Source organism: Magnolia sinica, chromosome 8 (assembly GCF_029962835.1).
Source record: "Magnolia sinica isolate HGM2019 chromosome 8, MsV1, whole genome shotgun sequence".
NCBI lineage: Eukaryota > Viridiplantae > Streptophyta > Magnoliopsida > Magnoliales > Magnoliaceae > Magnolia > Magnolia sinica.
The window spans coordinates 22,887,280-22,895,025 of record NC_080580.1 but is presented as its reverse complement, the minus strand read 5'-3'; the positions used below and the strand labels follow the sequence as shown (position 1 = coordinate 22,895,025).

The 7,746-nt window shown below is 39.8% G+C and overlaps 1 non-coding gene across 1 annotated transcript; it reads right to left on the bottom strand.

Annotated features, from left to right (window-relative positions):
* Nucleotides 1-269: 269 nt before the first annotated feature.
* On the bottom strand, nucleotides 270-376 carry LOC131254576 (small nucleolar RNA R71). The gene has a single exon (XR_009175695.1). It is a non-coding gene; the product is annotated as a small nucleolar RNA R71 (small nucleolar RNA).
* Between the last annotated feature and the right edge of the window lie 7,370 nt (nucleotides 377-7,746).

The window sequence follows — 7,746 nt, the reverse complement described above, 5'->3', positions numbered from 1 at the left end:
CTCAAATGATTATATTACTGGATATATGATGATGATGTTGCCTTTGTGAATTGGGTAATCTTGTGGTTATGCTCATTATGAGTTAAATGTACAAAAAAAAAACAAATTCCTCCTTGTAGGATCCCAGGATTAGAATTTGGTGTATGGACGCTAAAAGCCGAGAATGGGGTACTACGGAGGCTGTTAGCACCGGATTCAGCAATCGGGATTCCTGTGAATCCGATTTCTGGGTTTGGGGCGAGTAATTTTTTCTACATCATAAAATGAATACCCTTAGAAAATCAATCATAAACTTCGCCCAAAAGGAGGATGAAACATTCTTCCAATGTTGGGAAAAGTTCAAGGATTTTGTCACTTCATGCCCACAACACGGTTTTGAAACGTGGCGCATTACACACTTTTTTTTTTTTTTATAATGGACTGACATCTTTCATGCGCCAATTGGTTGAGACGATGTGCAATGGGGAATTCATGAATAAAAATGTCGATGATGTGTGGGACTACTTGGATAGACTTGTTGAAAGCGCACAATCATGGGACACATAACCAAAATTAAGCACCATGTCTAAGCCAACTCAATCTAAGGAGAGGGGTACTGGAATGTGTATGTAACACCCCGTACTTTTCAGTACTCGAGTATTACCGTGTAGACTAACTTGGTTTAAATATAAACCTAGCTAAGCAGACGTTCACATGCATCCTAAGTTAAATCCGACTGTTGAAAGAAATCCCCACCTGTAGGACAAGCGATCCATTTGTTATTACTCGAGATGGACCATCACGTCATTAGAGAAATCTATTTTAGGACACCAATCACTTGATCATGATGATTAGACCACTTGATCATTAAACTTTTTAATAATTTTTCACCTAAACTACGCCGTGAACCCTAGAGATCATCACTAATCATATTTTGTAATGATCTGACCGTCAGATCTTCATAAATCATGAAATAACCTACTATGACTCACTTACAAATTTAAAAATGATCTAATCTTCCTTATCAAATCTTATAGTAAATAAAAGGCGTTGGTCAAAATGTAAACCACTATAAACTACTTAGCAAAAATAATGAAGATAATAATAATAATGATAATTAAATATTTAATAACATAGAATCATGAGACAAATAGTCCTAATAACCTACAGAGCAGGACCCACAACATGATAAAAGAAAATATGCATATGGGAAGTAATAATAATAATAATAATATAATACTAGTAAGAATGATAAAAATAACAATAATAATAGTAAATGGTAGCAATAGTAATAAAAATTAATATTAACATTAGTATATGGTTAGTATTAGTTACAAATGATCCACTAGGACTTTTGACCATTGATGCTCGGATTGAAGTTGATCCGACCATTAAATCAATGTAATTGACACCAAAAGAATGTAGATCAAGTGATATGGCCCACCTGGGCCTTGGTCCTGCCCCATCTTTGGTCATGGGACCCATCTAGTCCCATAGGACATCGTGGATGGAGTGGATTTCCCATGATCATCACGACGGACCCCACATCGGTGCGTGTGTGCATCAGGGGAGGTGCACCAGCTGTGCACTGTTCTAGAGGAGCCGGTCAAACACAGTTTGACCGAAAGATTGAAAGAAGGAAGTTTCTCCTTCCTTTTTCTGCTCCCGCGCTCAACGCGTTTGAACTGACGAACGACCATCCATCTAGTTGTGGTGGGACCCACCATTAGGGACAGTTAGGATGATCGGAATCGTTTACCACAAAGCCCATGAATTTGGTCAAACCCCAGTGATCTTACACATTGGTGGACGCACGTGTATACACAACACCAATCTCAAGTAGTGCCTACAAGCACAAAACGTTTCCAAAAATGAAAATTTCTCTGTGTGCCTAGTTAGCAATCCGTGCACCCTCCTTCCCTTACATCCTAGTCGTCCATGGAGAGTGAATCCTGGCCTTTGAAAACAGCAAATGCTGTTGCCAGCTATACATCCGTACGACAGATATTTTCCTAGAAGTGAGAGAGAGAGTGGAAGTCCTAGATTTAATCCAGGTCGTTTATCCTCCATCTAACGGTCCTAGGACATTAGTTTAGGTGACAAAAGGGCTAGGGATCGAGTAGCAACAGCAAAACTCCCTCCTATCCTTGCGGCGGCTTGGAAACCGGCCGTTTTCGTCCAAGTTTGAACCCACCGGTCAAATGACACTGGAGCTTCACTCCTTCTATTATCCAAGCTTCCCAGGGTCCGTACGGACCATCTGGATGAAGCCGATTGGAAGGAAAAGCTTTCGTTTGAATTTCGCCATTAATGGCCATCCCCATCTTCGTCAAAGAAGAGACTATTGTTGAACTTAGTTGCAACCGATCCCACCGCTGGATGTCTCTGGAGAAGATAGGGAAAGAAGAAAAAGAAGAAAGAAAAGAAATGAGAGAGAGAGAGAGAGAGAGAGAGAGAGAGAGAGAGAGAGAGATCAGGCGGACTGTAATGCCGCACCAGGTCGGGCCACGCCGATTCGAGGTCGAGTTCGGTTTGAGTGGGGTGGGCCCTGACTCATTTGTAGTTCGTGTAGGACTTAATCTATATGCGGAATAGGCCCACGGATCTGTTTGTGCAAGGGACATGGCGATCAGGGGTTCAGATGGCTATCCTAGATGGGACGCCGCCATGGAAGCCAGATAAGAATACCAGAATACCAGAATTCCTGTAGAGCTTAGGATCTTCCTCTCCTTCACACCCTTTCTGTAATTCACAAGATGAGACTCGAATTTCTGCCGTGGTGTAGGATCGGGGACCTAGCTCTCTTTTATAGAGTCTGTGGAGAGGGAGTTTGAAACCCATCACAACTCTTTCTCCCATGCTCCACATTGTAGCATCCTAGTACAACTCAAATTACTGTATGCGGAAGACAGTTATAGCAATCCAGCCCTAGTACGCAAAGTTGCGCAAATAGACTGCGCAGCGCATCACCTGAAGTGGGGCCCACTGTTCTACTCAATCATCCAGTCCAACTGAATGATAATCCAGACCGTTGATCAGTAAGGCCCATTAAACAGAGTTCTTACAGTTCGGTCTAGGCATCTTGTTGGGCATTCCCAGTGGTGGAAGCTGAGAGGAGAAAGTAAGGGAGAGAGTGGCTGCTGTCTCACCGCCGGATTCATGCCACACCAGGGCGCTTGACTTGCTGACGAGCTCGAGGCCGGTCGTCTGGGGGTGTTGCTAGACCTCCAACATATAGATAAAAAAGGGGAGATGTTGTTGGTGAACTCGACCCAGCAAGTTGTCAAGATGCACCGAGTCAGGCCAGGACTGACGGTTTGCAACTCGACCCATGGACGAGTGCGACTCACTGATAGGTCTGAGTTCGAGTTTAGGTCGAGCCTGATCATTGAAAGATGTTACTGGCCTGAATAAACAGGAAGAAATAGAAAGAAGGGAGAGAGAAAAATCAGGAAAAAGGGGAAGAAAAGAGAGAAAGAGAAGGAACAGGGAGTGAGATGGTTGTCGAGTCAAGTGGGGTTAACCCGCTGGGCTGAGATCGGTCTAAGATGGGCATGGGCTTGGTCACATCCAGGCTATGTGGAGACTAGATAAGGAAAGACAGAGAAAAAGGGAGAGAAGGAGTAGGGTGAGTGAGTTGTGTAGTTGGCGAGTCAACTCGACTCACCTGAGTTAAGTTGGGCCATCCTTGAGTCAAGTCCAGCCACCTCTGGACTTCCCAGAAGCAGAAATGAAAAAGGAAAGGAGAAGAAGGAGAGAGAATGTAGGGGTGATGGTTGTGTTGGGTCGAGTCAACTCAACTTGAACTGAGTTGACTAAGGTGAGTCCACGTCTTCCTCCATTTTGAGATTCTTTTGATTACCATTAGCATTGTTGATATCATTGTTAGGATTATTAGTGGTAGATATGAATAGCCATTAGTAAATCTTCCATACTAATAATAGTTATTGTAGATAGATAATAATAATAATAATACCATTATTAAATCCTAGTGCTTTGGTTGCCACTCTTAAACGTTATCATTAATAGTAGATCATCATATTAGATAACATCATAGCAATTATTATTATGTTAGTCAACATGAATGCTAATAATTATTTTGTAATTATTAAATTACATCATAGTTAATGGTACCCCAACTAGAGTTCAAAATCCTAAATCTAAGCCTAGAACTAAACCCAAGGACGAAACCCTAAAACCTAGGTAATCTAAATTCTAGGTTAAGACCTTAACCCTAAATAGTGTGTTAAGATTGGATCTAACTATAGGATTTCAAATTCGTGGTAAGTCATAGTATCCATTATCATGATTGGGATTGATAGTTATGATTTAAAATCAATAGAAAATATTATCATTTTTCTTATGGGATTAGTCAAATACTTGTTAATATAATTATTACTGTTAGTCCTTATTATATTATCATTAGAAAATATCCTATTATTATGACTTGTATTATTTGAGAGATTTATAGTCATTATGAGTATATTAGATAATATCGGTACGTTTAAATATAAACTTATGAACCATCGTTACTAATACTGATGGATTGATACTCCTATTATGAATATTATTTGACCCATTGTACAATGATAATAATAATGATAATAACATTAATAATAATAAGTTAGGATTCAAATCCTAAAATCCAAGTATGGAGGTAGACTCTAGGATAAAACCCTAATTCCACAACCCTAAAAGATGACCCTAGGCTATGATCTTAAACCCTAGGTAGTGATTAGAACTGAGACCTAATTGTACAAGTTTATGATTTGTGGTGGGATACGATTCTAAGGGCGTAAGCACTTAGCGACACTAGAAGGCGATTCAAAGTATAAGGTGATGATTCTTCCCCTTAAGCTTTCCATTTTCCCATTAGCTTAAGTTATAGTTTTTATTTCAATTTATAATTGATATCTCCATTTCATAGTCATATGTGTTAATTGTTGAAATTAAATTGCTACATTACATGCGAAATATTATCTTGTATATTTATTCATGTTAGTGGATTATTTATGGATTGCTTATGGAACTTAAACTAGTACATCAGTGGGAAACCCCCACCTATAAAAGTCTTACCTTTGCCGACGAAAATTTTTTTCGTCAATAAAAACCTTTACCCTCGGACTTTTACTGGCGAATTTACCGACAAAAATTTTCATCAGTAAAACTCTTTACTTACGAAAAAATAGTTTTTAGCTACAAAAATTTTCATTGGTAAAAATGGGTTTTCTTATAGTGTATGTGGCTCGATGTAGCATTTCTATATAACCATGCGATGGTAAGCCCTATATACTGTAATATGATTGGCCATTAGTTGACAAGTTTCCATTAAACATCCTAAGATGCTAGTCTCATGAGCTGGGGATAGTGGTATGAGACCTATGCTCGAGATGTCGGCTTACGCTGGTGACGAGCCCTCGTAGTGACCTTTGAGCTTATTTAAAATGACTGGTTGTAATTGGACTAATAACGGGTTGGCTAATTATACATATATGGCATAGACCAGTATCTTTTGCTATCGTACGTGATGTACATATTGTTTCAACTGGATGATTTTTCCCACGTTCGATGATTGCATGGGTGATGAGCCCACTGTCCGCAAGGATGAGCATCCTCGGAGCGATGATTGCATTCACGCATCCATGCATCTAATAAGACCTACATCATGTATTGTTTTGTATGCTTTATTTTATAATGCTTACCTAATGCGGTGGTGTGTAATCTTGAGAAAAATTTATACTGAGTTGGCAACTCATCCATCAAATATATAACCGTACAGGTAGCACAGGTGGCTTAAGTAATCTTTAGGTACAGACTGATTAGGAGCAGAGTATCACTGTTGAAGATGCATGATTGTATTGTCAAAAGTTGTTACATGGTTTACAGTTTCAGATTTGTTATATTTTGCTTTGGTTATATGTAACATCATTTCACTTGTAATTGTAAGTTTGAGAATTTATTTGTAAAAGTCATTTTGGGCAACCTCCTGTATATTCTAAATAAAATTTGAAAATTTTCATTATATATGATTTGTCTATTCTACGCTTATCTGCTTACTCTGATAGAATGAAAAAAATACTAGAATTTGATCATCCTTTAAGGTTAACACTCGAATTTTTGGTAAATGAGTCATATACTCGGGTTCTGAAAAGTCAGGGCGTTACAGTGTAAGACCCTACCTGAGTATCCATTTCATTTTTTTAGGTCCCGTCGTCCTACCGGTCGAATCCCGGTGAGCTGCGACCTGTAGAGTCCATTTGCGGTCATCTTTAAATCCCGTCATGTAGACTCGACCCGGATTGACTCGAAACCTATGCCTTTGCGACCGCATCGGTGCCGTAGTTCAAATACAGCGTCTCATGTCATGCATAATTTCGACATGTACATCTTCAGATATGGATCCCACCATTTTTGGCCCTCCATCTTGCATGTCGGACCCACCTAGGCCCCTTTCACGTTTCCCAAGAGTGGGCCCCACCTAGCACTCTAACCTATGCACCTACCATAGCCTACCCTACCTTTTTCATCATACCTACCCCTATAGCCTATTTAGTAGGTTTTCTTCTCTAGAAGCTCATGATGAGCTTTGGTTTCTCCTCCCTATGGGCTATGATGAAATTATCCTTCCCAAGTAATCTTCTCCCAAGAAACACTCATTGCTTAGCTAGAAACTCTCCCTCCATCTCTCCTCTCTCATTTCTCTCATTTTCCTCTCTAATGGTGGAGGACGTCCCCACCTTCCCCAAATTTCAGCAAGCTTTCTTCCTTTCTCCCCCTCAATCCCACCCTCAACTCTTCATCTCCACCACTAGATCATCTCCTTTGAACCATTGAAGCTAGCACCTTGAAGTTTAGAGCTTGATCTTAGAGGTGGGTGCTTCTTTGTGACACCCTGGATTTTTGCCAACTTGGAGTTAGATGTACTTAGGCAATGGGTCAATCCTAACACTTTGATTACTTCTCAAAAACTCAATCCCAAAGTCTCAAATCCCATTTCAACCCATTTTCTTCAAAATCTCCCATTTCCTTCAAAAATCTCACCTTTCACCACCTTATTCTTCAATTTTTTCTAAGTACTTTCATATTAGATACTAATCCTAAAGTTTAAATGATGAAGAACAATACTTAAACTAAAACTTACTGTAAATGGTAAATACGTAAATAAAATGGGCTTTTGACTATTAACCTTTTAGAATCTTATGAAATAAATAAATTATTTATATAGATTATCTTCTCTTACCCCAAAATCATATATTACACGTCAAATAACTCATTCTGGTTTACAAATGAGACCCGAGAATGCCTCGATGGACTCGGGGGCCCAAACAACACAATTCGGGGGGACCCGAGGTGGGTCCCGCATGTATCTCGCACCCCCAGGGGGGGAGGACATCGCCCCTGGGGTGAGCCATCGCCCTAGAGTCCAGCGACCAGTGAGGGGTTCGCCGGTTTGGCGAGGCCTCGCCGCCAAGCGGGCCTGGCAGGGCCGCAGCGGGCCGACAGCCCATTTTCGGCAGAAAAATTCTGCAATGTATGTTCGACTTTAAAAAATCATATCTCCCTCGTTATAACTCCGATTTAGGTAATTAAAAATTCAGATTAAAGCTTGATAAGTCTAGTTTTATATAAAAATAAGTAAAAAATATAATAAAATACTTAAAATAGTTAAATATAGATCGTTGGGGAAACTATCTGGAAATCATTAGTTTGGACAACTGCTGCTTCTCAATTTTTTAGAATTTTTTTACAATCCAAAATCTAATAAAA